Consider the following 21,191-nt stretch of genomic DNA (forward strand, 5'->3'; position numbering starts at 1 on the left):
TACGCTCTAAATATTGAACTAAAACATGAATGGACAATGAAGTATTTATTTTCATTTTGGTTGATTCATAACCAGCCATGGTAGAGTCATAGAAGTAGGGAGAAGGGTACTTGAGAAAAGGTGAAACATATATCCGTAAGAACTCAGTGTTGCATATACAAAGCCTCATTACTTGGAAGCTGTTCATAGCTGAACAGACATGTAGTATAATTAATCAGTACAGAGAGGGGGAGAAAAAGAGAGAGAGAGACAGAGACAGAGATAGAAAGATAATCTTAAACTAAAAAATTAACTGCTATAAGTAGGTATAATAGCCCAGATTTTTATTCTATTATTAGAAAGTTCAATATTTTGGCAAGCAAAATATTTAATAGATGAATTAAAACAATTATGCAAAATCACATAATAATAATAGCTAACACTCATTGAATTTTTCCAATGTGCCATGCTCTAAGTAAACTGCATGCATTATATCTCTTAATCTTCCAAAAAGCCCTATGAAGTAGGCATTATTTCCCCCCATTTTATAGAAAAAAATAAAACTGAGGTTAGGCTACCCAGTGGGTAATTAGTTGAGCCAGATTCACACCTGGGTCCGTCTTGCTCCAGAGCTCATGCTCTTCCTATTTTATTTTATTCCCTCCCAAATGATCTATTTTCCCATCAGGTTTCCATAGTTTTTCAGTTTTAGAAATTTTCAAGTTGAGAGCCACGCTAAGGCATCTGCCTGGTGAACACCAGGAAATGAGTCATTTTCCAGATCAGGGTGAAGTTCATAGTCCCTATGCACCACAGACAGACCAACCTATTCGTCTCCTGTACATTTAAGCTCCATTGCCTCCTTTTACCATAAACATTAACAAATTAGGAAAATAAGGCTGGAGTCTGCAGCTTAAATTCAACCAAGAAAAAATAATTTGGGGTTCTTTGTATGCCAGATGTGCATGATAGGTCAATAATCAGGAAAAGGGAAAATTCACCATCACTGTCAGTGTGGTAGATTTTAAAGTGTGACCTCAACATTCCATTCTGGGGATGTAAAATGTGTTCAAAGACTTATCTATAATGTCTGAAAGTATAAACCTCATAGAAAAACAAAGCTGAATTTTTTTAAAAGTGACTGGAGTATTAGAAATATTTTAAAAAATCAATCCACTTCAACCAGGATGACATCATAATGTAATCACTGAAAGCAATTTATTAAAAATAATCTGAACAAGCCCCTCAAACTGACTTCTAGTTCCCATTTTAAAGGAGATAAATTGGGACCTGGAGCTGCTATGTTAAATATTCAGCCAGATAAGAAGTGTGTTTGCTTTGTGACAGACCCCTTGAAATGGGGTTTGTTAAAATGAATGCACTGCATTCACAGGAACAGAAGCGCTTCTGGGTCCTGCTGGCAGTAAATCCAGCAATTCGACTTTACTTGGATGTTAATCATCTCTCTCCTTCTGTGCACCGCAATGCGAAGGGGGAGGGGAGATGGCTGTAGTTCAGTTTACAGGCTGCTGGTGTCATCCCATTACCACAGAATGAAGATGGTGCATGGCGTGTTGCTATTCAAGCATTTAATACGTTAGTCTATAATTTTTGTCTTGGAGGTAATGAGGCCTGACAGCTTCGGCTGGTGCATGATAACAAACCCACACTGGTATCTTTGAAATTCTTCGTTGCCAAATTCATAAAGGAAGAAATGACTTTTGCAAAATGACAGCAAACATGCTTCATTTTATAAGACATTGTGGTTAACAACCTGAAACAATGAAGTATTTTTTTTTGAGCTATAGCTAAACTAATTTGAGCTATATTAAAAGTGCTGATGTGGATGCCAAGCCATTGCTTTTTTGCTTTTGTTTTTGGCTTGTTTTCTTTTTGGTTAGGGGGAGAAAACTCAGGAAAACATTCATAGCTTAGTTCTCAGAGTTTGACAATGGTCATAATAATGATGGTAATAAAGAGTTCTGCCAATAGTTCCCTCCCTAGGGCCTTATCTTGAAAAATAAAAAGAAATCAAGCAAGATGGTTCTTAGAAAGGCTGGGATTGCTGCACAGTGTTGTCACTTCAGTACACAGATCAGCTGCCATGGAAGACAGGAGACAGACTGCTGATGAGCACCTCAGTGGAGTGAGTATCATGGCTTTTCAGTGACAGTGAAGTGCAAATGGGCTTTCAGGCAACTGAGAAATCTCTGGAAAAAGTTTGTTTTAACACCTTCTGACAACTGGTTTTTAAGCATAATCGTTGGAAGAAACCCATTGCAGGAATCATTTTTAGTTGAAATTAGCTGACAAATCCAAGGCTCATGGGGAGTAACTGGCATTTGAATTGTGGACTCTTGCCAAATGCAATGAGAAACACGTTTACTAGGCAAACTCCTTTAAAATATTCCTGTACCCCATCAACCAGGGTTAAAGAAGGGGCCCACTGTTCAGACACAAACTTTTCTCTTTTTGAAAGCTCTGTTAAATCCTAAATGCAAAGTTCTAAAAAAGAAGATTGGAATAGAAATAATGAACAAAGGCAGGTCTAAGAGGAATGACATTACCAGTTCAAACAATAAAATTGTTCCCTCTGTTTAGAATAAAGCCATGGTATAGAGATGTGAAAAATTTGGAGATGAGAGAAAAGATGCATTGATTTGAGTATCTGTATTTATAGGTACAAAAAGTTATTCATTGTGTTTTATTTAGCACTAATAATATAAATTAATTCTTGCTGATAATTATTTTTAAGAAAGAAGGATTAATAACTTTAAAATTTTAAATTGAATTGAACAATCCTGGCATTATAACTGCTTTTTAAAAGATAATCAGATTCCTGTAAGTTTATAAGCTAGAAGTCCTTAGAAAGAAAATAGGGAAATCAATCTAGTCATCTAAGCAAAAGATCGTATAACAAGTGGGTACATTTTTCTAATAGAAAATACATTTGAAAAAGATGGCTTTCTAGTTAATCACATCTTTCTTTACTGCAGAGACTACTTCACTGTTTAGTAAATTGTCTCCTTCAGAACTGTAAATGTTTGAGAGGATATCACTTGATGCAGCAGACCAAGAAATGTCTTAAAATGTTTCTAGGAAATATAAAAGCGTTCACATAAAATGAATAAGACTTTATGCTCAAGAACAATTATTAAATGTAGCAGTAGGCCAAACATTTTCATACTGTTCTTTCTAAAATCTTAGCCTTCAAGAATCCAAATGGAAAGCCATCATACCGTAGACTCTGAGATTTTAAGCAAACTTTTATTTTGGCCTTACTTTCCTTATGTTAAATAAGCATAAGTATTTTTAAGTAATCTTTTGTATTTTTCCTAAATATTCACCATAGCATAGAAAGTTCACCTTGCACAAACGCATAGCTTTACTTAAAAGTTGTATTCATAGTTCAGTTTATTTTGTGTGATCGTGTTTGAAGGGAACTTGAAAGCAGATTTGAGGACCTACTTTTCCTCTTCTGAGACACCGCTGTGACTCAAAATGCTATAGACCTCTTCCAGTAGTCTATAAGAAGGATTCCAAGACAGCCAAGGGAATATCTAATAGGAGCACATGCACAGTCAGACTTGCAGGAGGATGGGGTAGGTTTTCAAGTTGACCTAGATAGTCTAGGGAAGACTAATGCCATGCTTCATCATCACAAAGACACAGAGAATGGTCTTTGAGTTGCATTTTTCTCCATTTACTAATAAATAAATGTAAAGTTGGAATAAGATTGACACATAATTTCCATACCTCAGTTATTATTTTATTCCAAAGACATTAGCAAACTGGCATGTTTATAAAGTATAAATATTATTGTGCTGAAGGGATTGGTAATTAACTTTAGGTTACTAACTTTAGGTTGCTAAGTTCCTGGGAGTACAGGAGTTTATACAGAAGCTACAATTCTTAAATATTCTCAAAAGGTCTCTTGTTTTAGGTGAGAAAATGGAGTAAAGCTCTTCTCAAAGGTTAAGACTTTATCACATTTAAGGTAAGACAGTGTAAAATTAATAAAATTATTGTTTTTCAATTATACTGTTGATGGATAAAAATTTTAGAACATTAATTGAGATACCACATCTGTCAGGAAGGAATTCGTTTATGGGAAAAAATTGGAGACAAATTTTTAAATCATACTGATCCAGAAACTTTGGAAATATGATTATTGCATTGTTTTGAATTGAGACAGCAAGATTGTATTTTGCCAAAACCTGGAGTATTTTCAGTGGTTGTTATTTTCATTGTCCATATCCTCCATTATCCACACTTTTTTCTTTCTTTATCCCTTTTTTCTTCTGTTTCAATTCACATTTTATTCATATATACTGTCTGCCAAGCACCAGTATATATGCTAGGGATATATATACTGCTAAGTAAATATACATATGCTAGGGATATATATATGTGTATATATATGTATATATGAGATATATACATATATAGATATATAGATATCTATATATATGTATAAAAATATATATATTTGGGCAGTATGGCCATTATACAAGCACATTATACAAGCACCAGTATATATGCTAGGGATATATATACTGCTAAGTAAATGCTAGGGATAAGTGGTGAAACGTTAAGCATAGTTCCTTTAATCATGATATGTACAGCATGTTGGAAGGGCAGGCTGTTAACAAGTTTTAAAAAGGCGAGGCCCGGTGTGGTGACTCATGCCTGTAATCCCAGCACTTTGGGAGGCCAAGATGGGCGGATCACCCGAGGTCAGGAGTTAAAGACCAGCCTGGCCAACAGGATGAAACCCCGTCTCTACAAAAATACAAAAATTAGCCAGGCATGATGGTGGGTACCTGTAATCCCAGCTACTTGGGAGGCTGAGGTACAAGAATCACTTGAACCCAGGAGGTGGAGGTTGCAGTGAGCTGAGATCATGCCGTTGCACTCCAGCCTGGGTGACAGAGTGAGACTCGTCTTCATTTAAAAAAAAAAAAAAAAAAAAAAGTGCACTATTTCAATATTTTTCCATTTATTTGTGTTGTCTCTAATTTCTTTCAGAAATATTTTGTAGTTCTATATTTCACTTCTTTGGTTAGCTGTATCCCTAGGTATTTCATTTTCTTTGCGGCTATTGTAAGTGGGGTTGTTTTCTTGATTTTACTCTCAGCCTGGACGTTGTTGGCATGTAGAATTCTATTGATTTTTGCACATTGATTTTGTATCCTGAAACTTTGCTAAAGTCACTTACTAATTCTAGGAGCTATTTGGCCAAGTCTTTAGGATCATCTAGGTATATAATCATATCATCAGGGAAGAGAGATAGTTTGGCTTTTCCTTTTCCTATTTGGATGCCTTTTATTTTTCTTGCCTGATTGCCCTGGCTAGGACTTCCAGTATGATGTTGAATAGGATTGGTGAGAGAAGGCATCGTTGTCTTTTTCCAGTTCCCAAGGGTAATGGCTTGAGTTTTTGCCCATTCAGTATGATGTTGGCTGTGGGGTTGTCACAGATGGCTTTTATTATTTTGAGGTATGTTTCTACAATGGCCTAGTGTGTTGAGTGCTTTTTATCACGAAAGGACATTGGATTTTATCAAAAGCTTTTTCTATATCTATTGAGATGATCAAATTGGTTTTGCTTTTGATTATGTTTATGTGTTTTGATTTTGATTATGCTTATGTTTACGTATGTGGTACCAGCCTTGCCTTCCAGGAATAAAGCCTACTTGATTGTGGTGGATTAACTCATGAATTGGAAGAATCAATATCATAAAAATGGCCATACTGCCCAAAGCAATTTACAGATTCAATGCTATTTCTATCAAACCACCAAAATCATTCTTCCCAGAATCAGAAAAGACTATGCTAAAATTCGTATGGAGCTAAAATAAAAGAGTTTGAATAGCCAAAGAAATCCTAACCAAAAAGAAAAAAAAAATGGAGGCATCACACTATCTGACTTTAAACTATACTATAAAGCCACAGTAACCAAAACATCTTCGTATTGGTACAAAAACAGACATGCAAACCAATGCAACAGAATAGAGAACCCAGAAATAAAGCCACACACCTACAACCATCTGATCTTCAATAAGGCTGACAAAAATAAGCAATGGGGAAAGGACACCGTATTCAATAAATGGTGCTAGGATAATTGGCTAGCCATATGCAGAAGAATGAGATTGGATCCCTACCTTTCACCATATAAAAAACTAACTCAAAATGAATTAAAGATTTCAATGTAAGACCTTAAACTATAAAAACCCTGGAAGACAACCTAGGAAATACTCTTCTCAATATCAGCCTTGGCAAAGAATTTTTGGCTAAGTCCCCTAAAGCAAATGCAGCAAAAGCAAAAATAGACAAGTGGGATCTGACATGATTTGGCTCCATGTCCCTACCCAAATATCATGCTGAATTGTAATCGCAAGTGTTGGAGGTAAGGCCTGGTGGGAGGTGATTGGATTATGGGGGTGGTTTCTAATGGTTTAGCAGCATTTCCCTAGTGCTGTCTGGTGATAGAGTTCTCACAAAATCTGGATGTTTGAAAGTGTGTAGCACCTCCTTCTTCTCTATCTTTCCTGCTCACCATGTGAATATGTGCTTGCTTTGCCTGCACCTTTTGCCATGATTGTAAGTTTTCTGAGGTCTCCCCAGAAGCAGAAGCCTGTGTAGCCCACATAACCATGAGATGGTTAAGTCTATTTTCTTTATAAATTACCCAGTATCAGGTATGTCTCTGTAACTGTGTGAGAACAGAGTAATACAGGACCTAATTAAAGTAAAGAGCTTCTACACAGCAAAAGAAATTAGGAACAGAGCAAATAGACAACCTACAGAATGGGAGAGGATATTGGCAAACTATGCATTTAACAAAGGCCCTAATATCCAGAACCTATAGGGATCTTAAACAAATCAACAAGCACAAAACAAACAACCCCATTAAAATATGAACAAAGGACACGAACAGACACTTCTCAAAAAAAGATATATAAGTGGCCAACAAACATGAAAAATGCTCAGCATCACTAATCATAGAGAAATGCAAGTCAAAACCACAATGAGATTACCATCTCGTACCAGTCAGAATAGCTATTATTAAAAAGTCCAAAAAAGCAAAAACAAATGCTGTTGGAATGCTTACACACTGTTGGTGGGAATGTAAATTAGTCAAGCCACTGTGGAAAACAGTTTGGAGATTTCTCAAAGAACTTAAAACAGAGCTACCATTAGATCCAGTAATCCCATTCCTCGTTATATATCCAAAAGAAAATAAATTATTCTACCAAAAAGGCACATGCACTCACATCTCATCGCAGCACTGTTCACAATAGCAAAGACATGGAATGAACCCATATGCCCATCAGTGGTACACTGGATAAAGAAAATTTGGTACATATATAACATGGTATATTATGAAGCCATAAAAAAATGAAATCATGTCTTTTGCAGCACCATTGATAGAGCAGGAGGCCGTAATTCTAAAATGAATGAACACAGGAACAGAAAACCAAATACTGCATCTTCTCACTTATAAGTGGGAGCTAAGCATTTAACACACGTGGACATAAATATGGGAACAATAAAAACTGTGGACTACTAGAAGTTGGAGGGATGGGGGATTTTAAAACTACCTATTGGGTACTATGCTCACTACCAGGGTAACAAGATCTATACTCCAAATGTCAGCATTACACAGTATTTCCATGTAACAAACCTGTGTATATATCCCCAGTATCTAATATAAAAGTTGAAGTAAAAATATAAAAGTATTAAAAGAAAAAAAAACAGAACCATCCCCTTGTATTTCAATAGTCATTTCCTCTTGGGTTCCATTAATTTCATCAACAAAAATTTACTGGTCACAATTACAAGCTTATCAACATTCTAGACACTGATGATCTGCCTCCTTTCCCATTATTCTATAATGCCTCTACCATTCTCAAATTCCTGTCTTTTTAGACAGTGCTTTGCTTTCCTGAGTTAAAAAAACATCACACTCTTCTTTGAGGACCTTACAGTTCTCTTTTTTTTTTTTTTTTTTTTTTTTTTTTTTTTACTATAGCCTTGTTTCCTTGCACCTTGATATCCCAGGAAGCAGGAGTGGTGTTAGTGCATTTATTCATTCATTCATTTGTTCAGCAAACATCTATTCAGCAAATGTTTATTGAACAGACATCTAATGAATGTATAATCTTTGACTGGCAATGACTTAGGTTCTTCCTTTTATGTTCTCTTTGCTCCTGTCTCCACTTTCATGCTCTTCTCTTTTCAGATATATGCCACTCCGATACAGGTGGCTCCAGTGCCCCTCTTGTTGCTGGTTTCTTCTAATCTCTCAGTAAATCTGCCTTCTTCTTTGGTGGCCTTGACCCTTGACCTGTAGTCTATCCTCTTTAAGGATCTTTAAACATTTAAAGATTTAAGACATCTTTAAGGATAATCTCTGGATCCATATTAGTAAATGTATGTTCTCCTAAGACTATTGAAGAATCTATTATTCATTTATTTCTCCCTACAAATAAATATCACTTGATGTATTTCTTCTACAAAGAGCAAAATGAACTGGGTACAAAATTAACTTTAACTGGTGTTAAATATATTGATTTTTCAAATTTTTCTTGGTGTTTAAGAAAGTTGTATCCTAATCATGAGCACTGTATTTGTCTACTTGACAATATATTACCCTAATATTTAAGGGTTTTATTTTTTAAGAGATTGAAAAAATATGATACTTAAATCTATTCACAGTGTGTATCTGTGACTTTCCCAAGATGATTGAACCAATATTTCAAGTAAAAATATGAATTAGGTTTATGAACATTTAAAGGGACAGTCTTATTATTTCATTATGACCAATAAGGAAAATAAAACTTGATTAAGAACAGTATGTAGCCATAAAACTTTCAATTTGTTAGTTGCAAAGTTACAATGAATAGTTCATTCAAAAATCTTAATGGGATGTACTATTAAATTGGTCTTAACTATAAGTTATTACTTTGAGGACTCATATTTAGAATAACCCACTTGAAAATTTTAGTGACTATGTTAAAATTTGGTTACATGGTATATCATTCAATTAATTAACTCCAGAGAGATAAAGTTACTTTTATTATAGAAGTAGTCCCTTTTGAAAGCAATGAAATTTAGTTATAGCTAAATTAAATTAATACCATATTTGCTTGAAATATAAACTCAGCATATTTCTAATGACAGACATGTTGAAGCTACCCGATGTTAACAGGTTTAAATGTGGCATTGTTATCATGTTGATAGATAGTAAATTCTGTCTGTACAATAGCTGATGATATCTTGGCCATTCACTTATACTAAAAATTAGACGTATTTCTCTCAAGTAACATGAACATGTAAACATCCTTTCTGTGGACAATAGCCTAGAACAATTCGTAGTTCATTGGGATTTATAAATCTGTAAATATTATTTACAAGGATGACCTAATCATTGGATTTGTATCAAAAAAAGATTTATCAGAGAGGAACATAGAATACTTCTGAGAAATATTATATCAGTTACTTTTGCTTCCTGAGATAAAATGCAATAGCAAACTCAAGTTAGATCTGAATTTGAGATTTCATGTTAGTAAATTTTGGTTTATTACATTTGTAAAAATATTCTGAGTATTATAAAGTGATTTCATGTTCTGATTTAATTTGTTTGGCTTTTTATTTTTATTTATTTATTTATTTTTGTGAGACAGAGTCTCGCTCTGTCGCCCAGACTGGAGTGCAGTGGTGTAATCTCAGCTCACTGCAAGCTCCACCTCCCAGGTTCACACCATTCTCCTGCCTCAGCCTCCTGAGTAGCTGGGACTATAGTCATTGGCCACCATGCCCGGTTCGTTTTTTTTTCTTTTTTCTTTTTTTGTATTTTTAGTAGAGATGGGGTTTCACTGTGTTAGCCAGGATGGTCTCAATTTCCTGACCTCATGTTCCACCCGCCTCGGCCTCCCAAAGTGCTGGGATTACAGGATTGAGCCACCGTGCCTGGCCCTATTGGCTTTTTATCTTAAGTTGACTCAGAAAGACAAATTTTTAAGATGAAAAAAAAATGTATGTGGTAAACACCTCAATCCCAAAACTCAGATATACAATGTATTTCCCATTATTTATCTTTTCTTTAAGTTGATTTATCAAGCTTTCATTCTTTCATTAAACTTCACTTGATCATGATATATGTATGTATTGCTAAGTTATGTTTACTAACATCTTATTTGTAATTTTTGCAACTATGTTCGTGAGAGAGACTCATCTATAATTATACTTTCTTTGGTGTCTATCAGGTTGTGAAATCAAGATGTGCTTTGTTACAAATGTGTTGAGGAACTTTTTTCTTTTTCTTTCTTGATTATTAAAAGGATTTATGTTAGATTGGCGTTATCTCTTCCTTGAATGTTAGGAAAAACTCATGGGTTAAAACATGGGGCTAGAGTAACAATTTTGGAAAAGTTTTAAATAATATATTCAATTAGATATTTATATGTTTTAATTTTCTATTTTCTATTTGGTCAGTTTTAGTAAGTTGTATTTTTAAAAGATTTTGTCCATTTCCTCCAAATTTTCAAATTTATTGGTGTAAAATTATTTGTAGTATGTTTCCTTTCCTTTTAAAGTCTATAGTTCCCTTTTGTCTTCTTCATATTGGTAACTTGTACCTTCATTCTTTTTTTCTTGATCAATCTTATGACTAATTTCTAAATTTTATTGATCTTTTAAAATAATCAACTATTTTTTAACTTTTAAATATTACGTTTATTATGTATTTAATGGGTTACTGGTTTCCCCTTTCTTGTTTTCTTTTTTCTATTTCTTAAGGTTTGATTTGTTGTTCCAGTTCTAACTTCTTGCAATAGAAGCTTAGATTTTTGAAATTTTAGCCTTTCTTCCTTTCTTATATATGCAGTTAACTCTATAATGTTTTCCTTCATCACTGCTTTGACGGTATCTCACAATTCTTAGTATGTTATATATTCATTATCCTTTGAGTTTTTTGAGTTATTTTGCTGCTATCCAGACTGGAGTGCAGTGGTGGGATCATGGCTCACTGCAACCTTGACCGGGACTAAACCAATCTGCCTGCCTCAGCTTCCTGAGTGGGTGGGATCACAGGTGTGCATCACCATGCTCAGCTAATTTTTTCTTTTTTTTTTTTCATTTTTGTACAGATGGTTTCTCACTATGTTGCTCAGGCTAGTCTCACACTCCTGGACTCAAAAAATTCTCCCACCTCAGCCTCTACAAGTGTTGGAAATACAGGCATGAGCCACCACACCCAGCTGTGTTAAAAATATTTTTAAAAATTACATCAATTTTCCATCCAAAAATTGTTTTAATTCATTTTTGCTCCTAATTTTTCTTTCTCTACCTGTTTGACAAAGTGTTAATAAAGTGTTTGTAAGACATGTTTTGCTGCTTGAAAAAATGTAGTTTATTATTATCAAAGTCGTTGTGATTTTCTAGATGAGATGACAATGAAAATTTTTTTAGCAGGAATCAGTAAATAAGTGGTATACATTACATAGTATAAACTATGATATTTTTTACTTGTCAGCAAAGTTATACTGACATTGGGAAGGTTTGTTTGTTTGGTTTGTATGTTGTGTTGTTTCAGAAAACACATTCATTAAATGTTATAAGGCAACACTAAAATTTACATAAATATATCTTTCCATTATGAGTATGCATTTATTTTTAAGAATTTTAAGTGTACATATATTGATATAGTTTGGCTGTGTCCCCACTCAAATCTCATCTTGAATTGCAATCCCCATAATCTGCATGTGTTATAAGAGAGACCCAATGGGAGATCATTGAATCATGGGGGCAGTTTTCCCCATGCTTTTCTTGTGATGGTGAGTGAGTTCTCATGAGATCTTATGGTTTTATAAGCATCTGGCATTTCCCCTGCTTGCACTCATTCTCTGTCTTGCCACCCTGTCAAGAGGTGCCTTTCACCATGATTGTGCATTTCCTGAGGCCTCCCCTACCTTGTGGAACTGTGAGTCAATTAAACCTCTTTTCTTTAAAAATTGCCCAGTCTTGGGTATTTCTTCATAGCAGCAAGAGAATGGACTAATACAGTAAATTGGTACCAGGAGTGTTGAGAATGTGGAACTGACTTTGGAACTGTCTAACACAGAGAGGTTGGAAAAGTTGAGAGAGCTCAGAAGAAGATAGGAAGATCTGGGAAAGTTTGGAACTTCCTAGAGACTTGTTGAATGGCTTTAACCAAAACGCTAATAGTGATATGGGCAATGAAGTCCACGCTGAGGTGCTATCCTTTAGCAGAGAGACTGGAAGCATTTTGCTCCTGTTCTAGAGATCTGTGGAACTTTCAACTTGAGAGAGATGATTTAGGGTATCTGGTGAAAGAAATTTCTAAGTACAAAGAAGTCAAGAGTTAGCAGAGCATAAAAGTTTGGAAAATTTGCAGACTGACAATGCAATAAAAAAGAAAAAGCCATTTTCTGGGAAGAAATTGAAGTTCACTTCAGAAATTTGCATAAGTAGCAAGGAACAAATGTTAGTCACCAAGACAGTGCAAAAAATGTCTCTAGGGCATGTCAGAGACCTTCACAGCAGCCCCTCCCATCACAGGCCTAGAGGCATAGGAGGGAAAAATGTTTTTGTGGGTTGGGCCCAGGCCTGAGATATTGGGACTCTGGAACTAGCCAAGAAAAGTGAATATTCTGTTTGTCTTCATGTTCCTAAATCTTCACACTTTACTCCAAAACAATTCACCAAGTATGAACCAAACTTTCACAGCATAATTTCAAACTAAACAATTGCAATTCTGTACATAATATATTCATGTTTGAAATGAATGCTTTGAACCACAAGAGGGAGATGTTGTCGAATGCTACAATGTGAACCTGCATTTTGAATATTTTATAACAGGCTAAGAGTTTCCACTCTAAGCAGCTATTCAAAAATAAATGTCAGGATTCTGGTAATAAATGCTGTGCATAAGTAAAAGCAAACAAAGAAACAAAACAAAACAAATAAAACTGGGCACTGTACACGACTTGGTGCCCTGCATCCCAGCTGCTCCAGCTACAGCTAAAAGAAGTCAAGCTACAGCTCAGGCCCTTGCTTCAGAGGGTGCAAGCCCTCAGCTTTGATGTCTTATATGTGGAGTTGAGCCTGCAAGTGCTAAGAAGTCAAGAATTGAGATTTGGAAACCTCCACCTAGATTTCAGAGGATATATAGAAATACCTGGATGTCCAGGCAGAAGTTTTCTGAAGGGGCACTGTCCCCATGGAGAACCTGTGCTAGGGCAGTGCAAAAGGGAAATATGGGGTCAGAGCCTCCACACAGAGTCCCCACTGGGACACTGCCTAGTGGAGCTGTGAGAAGAGGGCCACCATCTTCCACACCCAAGAGTGGTAGATCCACTGATGGCTTGCACCGTGTACCTGAAAAAGTTACAGACACTCAATTCCAGCCTGCAAAAGCAGCTGGGAAGGGGGCTGTACCCTGCAAAGCCAAAGAGGCCAAGCTACCTAAGGCTGTGGGAACTCACCTCTTGCATCAGCATGACCTGTATGTGAGACATGGAGTCAAAGGAGATCATTTTGAAACTTTAAGTTATGAGGACCGCACTATTAAGATTTTAGACTTGCATGAGGCCTGTAGCCCCTTTGTTTTGGCCAATTTCTCCCATTTGGAATGGGTGTATTTACCCAATGCCTGTATCCTTATTGTATCTAAGTAGTAACTAACTTGCTTTTGATTTAAGCAGAAGGGACTTGTCTTGTCTCAGATGAGGCTTTGGACTTGGCCTTTGGGTTGATGCTGGAATGAGTTAAGACTTTGGAAGACTGTTAGGAAGGCATGATTGTGTTTTGAAACATGAGAACATGAGATTTGGGAGGGGCTGGGGGCAGAATGATATGGTTTGGCTGTGTCCCCACTCAAGTCTCATCTTGAATTATAATCCCCATAATCCCCTCATGTTGTGAGAGAGACCCAGTGGGAGGTAATGAATCATGGGGGCAGTTTCCCCCATTCTGTTCTTGTGATAGTGCATGAATTCTCGTGAGAGCTGGTGGTTTTATAAGCATCTGGCATTTTTCCTGCTGGCACTCACTGTCTCTCTTGCAGCCCTGTGAAGAGGTGTCTTCCACCATGATTGTAAATTTCCTGAGTTCTCCCCAGCCATGCAGAACTGTGAGTTAATTACACCTTTTTTTCTTTATAAAATACTCAGTCTCAAGTACTTCTTCACAGCAGTGTTAAACTGAACTAATACATGTATATATTGTATTAGTCTTCTAGAACAGTCATAATAAAATACCACAGACTGGGTGCCTTGAACAACAGAACTTTCCTCAGTGTGCACACACTCCTGGTGTCTCTTCTTTTTATAAGAAAACGAATACTACTGGATTAAGGTAAGAATATTAATACTATTGGATATGACCCCACCCTAATTACTTCATTTAACCATAATTATCTGCTTAAAGGCCCCATCTCCAAATACACATTGGAGTTAGGGCTTCAATGTATGAATTTTTGGAGGACACAATTCAGTCTATAAAACATATATAGAAGTGTTTTCTTGTCTATTGGGAACAAATTTCAAGACCTTCAGTGGATGCCTAAAACTGTGGATAGTACAGACCCTACATCCCTACATATACTATCCTTTTTCATATATATGTACACCTATGATAAAGTTTAATTTATGATTTAGGTACAGTAATAGATTGTTAATAATATCTAATAACAAAATAGAACAATTACAGCAATATTCTGCATAAAAGGTATTTGAAAATGGTCTCTTTCTCTCTGTGTCGAAATATCTTGTTGTACTGTACTCATCTATTTTTATGCTGCGATTGCCCACCAGTCTAAAGAAAGTAAAACAGCAGATAAGTGGGAACTTTTGTCTCATTATGTTTTCTAGTGTGAAACACATCACTATTGTCTTACTATAATAACATAACCTATATTAATTAATGCATTCTAGTTGTAATACTTTATATTATGTTTTATTTTCTATTTTTAATTTATTGGTTTGAGAATAAGGTTAATATAAGAGCATAAGAAAAAGTCAAAAGGATTTTGTTTTTACTGTAATAACAAAATAATAAAATGTAAAAATAAAAAAATGTAAAAAAAATTTCTGTTAAACAGAGACATTTATTTAGATTTTCTGTTTTGGCTATCTAGCAGAAGCGATGTACAAAAAATATTTTAAAAACATCTTAAATGAATGTTTCGGGGAGGATGAAGATAAGGAAACTTGAATTTAGAAAAATATCGTGAGAGCTGAAAGTACTGTAACTAGCATCCTGGGAATATCTATTGATCACTGATGGCCTTTTCTGGTTCTTTTTTATTGTAGCCAAAACAAAGACATGAACGTAGCTGAAAAATTAGTTTAAATTTGTCTTAAGTTAGATTTGCTCCCAGATGCCTGGAAAAAAGAAATACAAATTTTGCCTAGAAGGAAACAAGTAAAGTCCAGACTTCAAAAACTTATCACAGATATAAAAAATAGGATTACACAAGCAAATTCAAAAATTACAAGGCATAAGAATGAATAATCATACAGAAACATCAGCAGGAACAGCAAACAGGATAATTTGGACTAAATAAGTGACAGATAACAGAAATAACAGGCAGAAAATATAAAGTGTGTATGTTTGGGATAAAATAAGGTATCAAAAGTAACTAACAAACAAGAGAATATAAAAATTGACAAGGCAGTGTTAAGACAACAGTCAAGTAAAACTTTAATATTAGAATATCTTATAAATAATAAAGTTAGAAATTCAGTGGATTGTTAGCATTCAAAATAGCAAAGATAAAGAGAAGATTAGTGATCCAAAAGCCAATTTGAAGAAAATGTTTACAAGTAAGCAAAAGACAACCAAAGAAATAAAAATGTTAAATTGTTATAGAGATGTAGAGAATGGATTGAGAAGACCTAAGATATATCTCCAATCTCCCAAAAAGAGAGAATGAAGGAGGTATAAATTCAAAGGGTGAAAAACATTGTGCATTTTCTAGAACTGATTAAAAAACACCAATTAAGAAGTTCAATGAACTTCAGAAGAGCAAAGAGAATGTCAAAAAGTGATCAAAGAGTGACTTCTTACCAAGTAACAACAATTAGCCTAATAGCTGATTTCTTAGCAGTAATAATGGATGCCAGAAAACAGTGAAAAAGCATTTCAATGTGCTAAGCCAAAGCAGTTATCAATTTGAAATTTTATACCTAGCGAACTATCTTTCAAGGATGAAAATAAAATAAAGATTAAATAAAATAAATAAAAACTGAGTGTATAATCAATAGACCTCATTAAGGGATTTTTTAAAAATCTGTTCTGGGAAGAAAAATTATAATACAATTGATTCTTGTTAGTCACTGTAGTTAGGTTCCATGAAGTTGCCATGAAAACTGAATTAGCAAATACTGAATCATGTCTTCTAGGGAAAATATAAAGTTAGGCCTTGCAAACCTCTGATTATAACTGTTTCACCAGCAAATTAATATGTAATCTTGTTTTATAAATGTTTCTGCTTAAGGATACTTTACTTAACTTTATATATATAATATATATGTATTTTTTTTTGACAGAGTCTTGCTCTGTTGCCCAGGCTGGAGTGCAGTGGCACGATCTTGGCTGACTGCAACCTCCACGTCCTAGGTTCAAGTGATTCTGCTATCTCAGCCTCCCATGTAGCTGGGATTACAGGTGTGTGCAGCACACCCGGCTAATGTTTGTATTTTTTGTAGAGATAGGGTTTTGTCATATTGGCCAGGCTGGTCTCAAACTCCTGGCCTCTGGTAATCCGCCAGCCCTGGCCACCCAAAGTGCTGGTAAATATATATTATACCTTCATTAACATTGAACTCATAGTCAATACCATTGTAACTCATGCCCAAAGCTTATATAACACACGTATTTTCCTCATAAAGTATATCATAGCCTCCTTGCACTTAGGAACACTAGACTGCACTTTACCATTTTTCTTGAGGCCATTTAAACAGTGAAATCACCAAATAAAAGCACAAAAATATGAAAAATTTAACATTAAATAGACCATGAAAAGGGCGCTTGTTTACAGAATGAGAGCTGAAACAAGAAGGCAGAGAATTACCTTGTTTAGCCGCAGCTGGGAATACATACCTTACGAGACTCAATTTTTTTTGCTGTTCTGAGCATGTGTATATCCATGAACGAGTGTGAAAGTGACATGCATATTGATTTTGCGATAACAAATTTTAGCATGTAGCAAATTCACAAATATGGAATTTATGAATAGTGAGAACTGACTGTGTAAAGAATACTTGAGAAGCAAAAAGACATAGCAAACGTGGATGAATTTCTAGGCAAAAAGCAAATATTTGTAACATTAATAATAATGTCCAATTTGAAAGAATATAAAATAAGACAAAACTTATTACTAATCCATAGTACTTACAGGGGAATAACTGCAGTTAAAGCTATGTAATATCCTTGTTAAGGAGAAAAGTAAGCATATTAATTAATCATAGATTTTGTCAGGTTAAATATACATTTGAATATTTCTATGATAATTAGAGTGTATTACTTTTTTTCTGCTAGAAAAAAATAAAAATAATTCAGAAATAGGTTTGAAATAGAGCAATTTTTAAAAAGCAGTAGAAAAATAGAAAGTGCAAAATAAGATGGTAGAAAAGAATTCAAATATATCAGTAATCAAAATAAATTTAAATAAAGTACTCTTTCCAGTTAAAAAAACTGTAAAATTTGCCTATATTTTTAAATCTCCAATTAACTTATATTTATAGTGAAACAGTAAGGTTGAAAGTACAGTGATACATAGAAAAATAAAAGCAAATATTAATCAGAATAACATTGCTATAGACATACTATATCAGATAAAATTATCGCAAAGGCAAAAAGCATTGCTAATGATAGCATGCCTACTATATATTATATATTAAAGATTAATATTCAAATAAATCAAGAAATATACAAATTTTAAACTTGTATGTAACTAATAATACAGTGTTAACATACATAAAGCAAAAATAATAAATTTACCATTGTTATGAGAGATATTAGCCCATATTCCTTAATAGTTAATAGATTAATGAATAAAATGTTAATATGGATCTGGATGATTTGAGCAAACTATTTAAATAGCTACATCTACTATATGTAAATCGAATCACACAACCAACATTTGGAAAATAAAGAATTCTTTCAAGCACACATGGATGATACAAAAACATTGGTTATGTTGTAAGTCATAAAACAAATCTGGGCTTCCATCAAATATTTGCCAGTATTCATGCCAAGTTATTTTACCACAAAGAAATTAAGTTACCATCAACAATGAAACAAGATACAAAATGGCATTTATTGGGATATCAACAAACACACCTTGAAATAATTTATAGGTCAAAAAAGAAATTATAATGGCAAATAGATGTACTTACAATTAAATAATGATGACATTTCTTTATAAGAAAATTACAGGATACAACTAGAGCAATATTTAAATCAGCGTTTGGTAAAGGGTCAGGGGTAGATATTCCAAGCTTTATGAGCTTCATATGGTCTTTGTCACCTATTATTTTTATATATTTTTATAAACTTTTAAAAATGTAAAAACCATTCTTAGCTTTGAGGACATAGAACATGGCTGGATTTGGCCTAAAGGCTGTGGTTTGCCAATCCCTGATTTAGAAGTTTATACATACAGGTTTAATTTCTATAGCACAAAAGGACAATGACTAAAAATTAATAAGCTCTCCATCCCGCTTAAAAATTAATAAAAGAACAAATCAAATAGACAATGAAATTGTTCAGATAAAAGTAAATTAAATGGAAAATACATTCACTACAAAGATTGGTAAATCCAAAAGATGGTTTATTTGAATTAACTAATAAAATTGAATTAGTATATGTCTATTTAATTTTATCAAAGTGACAATGTAGGAAATGACAGATAAGAATAATCCATTTGTGAGATGGAAACATATTCTGATGTGCATTCAATCCTAGATGTATTGTAATTGTGAAATAGAATATAACCTGGGTGTCAGAGAACATAATTATGTGTGAATTATTTGAGAAATAACACTTTACACATGTCCCAGTTGAGGCTATATGCCAACCTGAAGTGGTTCTAATATAGTTTGACAGTGTAATCATATTAGAGAAATTATTGTTTTGGCTTAATTGAAAAAAATAGAAATCAATAGAAATGCCCTATTAAATTGCCAAAAATCTCTAAAACAAAATGAGAGTGATTTATAATTAATTTTTTCAATACAACAAATGACCAGCAGATAGATACTGCTTTTTTTGCTATGTGACAGGGACCATATTAGGCACTTTGTATATAGTAGAAAAAATTCAAATATGGTTATTGATCTCATGGAGGTTATAGCCATTAAATGTCTAAATATAAATTTAAAATCTAGTTACAAAAGGTGAAAGGTATTATGGCAGAAAATAAAACGTGGTGTGAGAAAAGAAAATAAGAGAGAATAGACTTACTGGGAAGTAATTATAGAAGTTTTCTCTGTGGAAGAGATATTTGGGGGGAAATTTCAAATATAAGTAGGAGTTAACCAAGTAAAAGATGGGGATAACAGTAGGCCAGAGATCGTTCCAGCCAGAGGCAGCAGCTATGGGAGACTGCTGAACTGTGGCATCATAGAAGCCAGTGTTTGAATTATCTTGTGAGAGGAGAAGAGAAACCCACAATGAATGAGATGTGGTAATTAAACAGGGGGTAGACCAAACAAATCTTAAAGGCCTCGGCAAAGAGCTTGGATTACCTTTTTAATGAGATGAGAAGTAGTAGAATGTTTTTAATATTTGAAAAATCACCCTAGATGCACGGGGAGATTGATTTAATAAGGAAGTGCATGGAATTAGGGAGGCAAATAGGAAGCTGTAGTGGTCAGATGTGACATGATGATGGTGTGGGCCAGGGTTGCAGCAGTGGAGATGATGAGACATAAACAGATTTGAGGTATATGGTAGAAACAGAATTAACAGTTTTGTGGAATTGTGGTAGGAAGATGAAAAAATTCTTATCTAATGATTTCTATTTTTCAGAGAAGTATGAGACAAGGTCAGCAGCTAAAAGTGATAAAGGTAGTGGTTCTTTAACCTTGGCTACACATGAGAATCATCCAAGCAGTTTAAAGACACATAAAACTGTGCCTAACCCCTAAGGACTGGTTTAATTGTTCTGGGGTAGGGCCCAGGTATCTTTAAAATTTCCCAAATAGTCTACTTAGGGCTAGAGTACACACCTACTTGTGTCACAAGTGAACTTTGAAGTACATTTAGTATGGGTAATTACAAATTTATAGTGATAAACTTTTTTTCTAGTTTCAAGAATCAGGAACTGAAAAAGCAAATAATTGAGATTATTCAAGGCCTTTGCTAGGCAATTGTGATGGGGAGAGAAAGGGTCAAATGCGGTATTTACAAAAGCATGATTACGATGATGAGTAATGGAATCTAAGCTGGATGAGGAAAGAAGACACTAGGATCTGGTAGTGTATAAGAAAGTGGGGGAGGGGGTTACTGGATGAGAGGTTTCAGGTAAGTCATTAAATGACTCAACAAGGAGGAATTACAAGTGGTGATTGATACCTGCTTGCTCAACTTCAAAGGAATTGGGGATTTGAGAGATAAGAGAAGATTTGGTCTAAGAGGAGCAAAATAGACACCTACTTTTAGGTTTGAAAATAACAGCTGCAATGACTGAAAAGAAAGAAATGCCTTCGGGGAATATCTGTGTATAAGCAAAAGCAGAAAGTAAAAGGGAATGTTTAAGAATAAATGGGATTTTTCAGTATGTTAGTTGTTTTTGTTATCATTATTTTTGTTATCATTTATTTTGTTATCATTATTATTCTGAGGTGCATCCTAAGAAGAATTCTGTACAGCACCAGTGCACACCTACCACAAATATCTGAAAATTCCCTTCTACACTGGGAAATTTCAAAATAGTAGAAAATCCAGAATTCATGATACTTAATAATGGTGTCGGTGTCTACCTGTAAGACTAAGTAGTGGAGAAAATTCTATATCGATTTTTTGGAATAAAATTTGTGCTGTGGGTGTAGGGATTGTAGCAGGACAAGCCGCAGACAAAACCCCTCAGACACCAAGTTAAAGAAGGAAGGGCTTTATTCAGCCGAGGGCTTTGGCAAGACTCACGTCTCCAATAACCGAGCTCCCCGGCTGAATAGAAAA

The sequence above is a fragment of the Pongo abelii genome, chromosome 2 (assembly GCF_028885655.2).
Source record: "Pongo abelii isolate AG06213 chromosome 2, NHGRI_mPonAbe1-v2.0_pri, whole genome shotgun sequence".
Lineage (NCBI taxonomy): Eukaryota > Metazoa > Chordata > Mammalia > Primates > Hominidae > Pongo > Pongo abelii.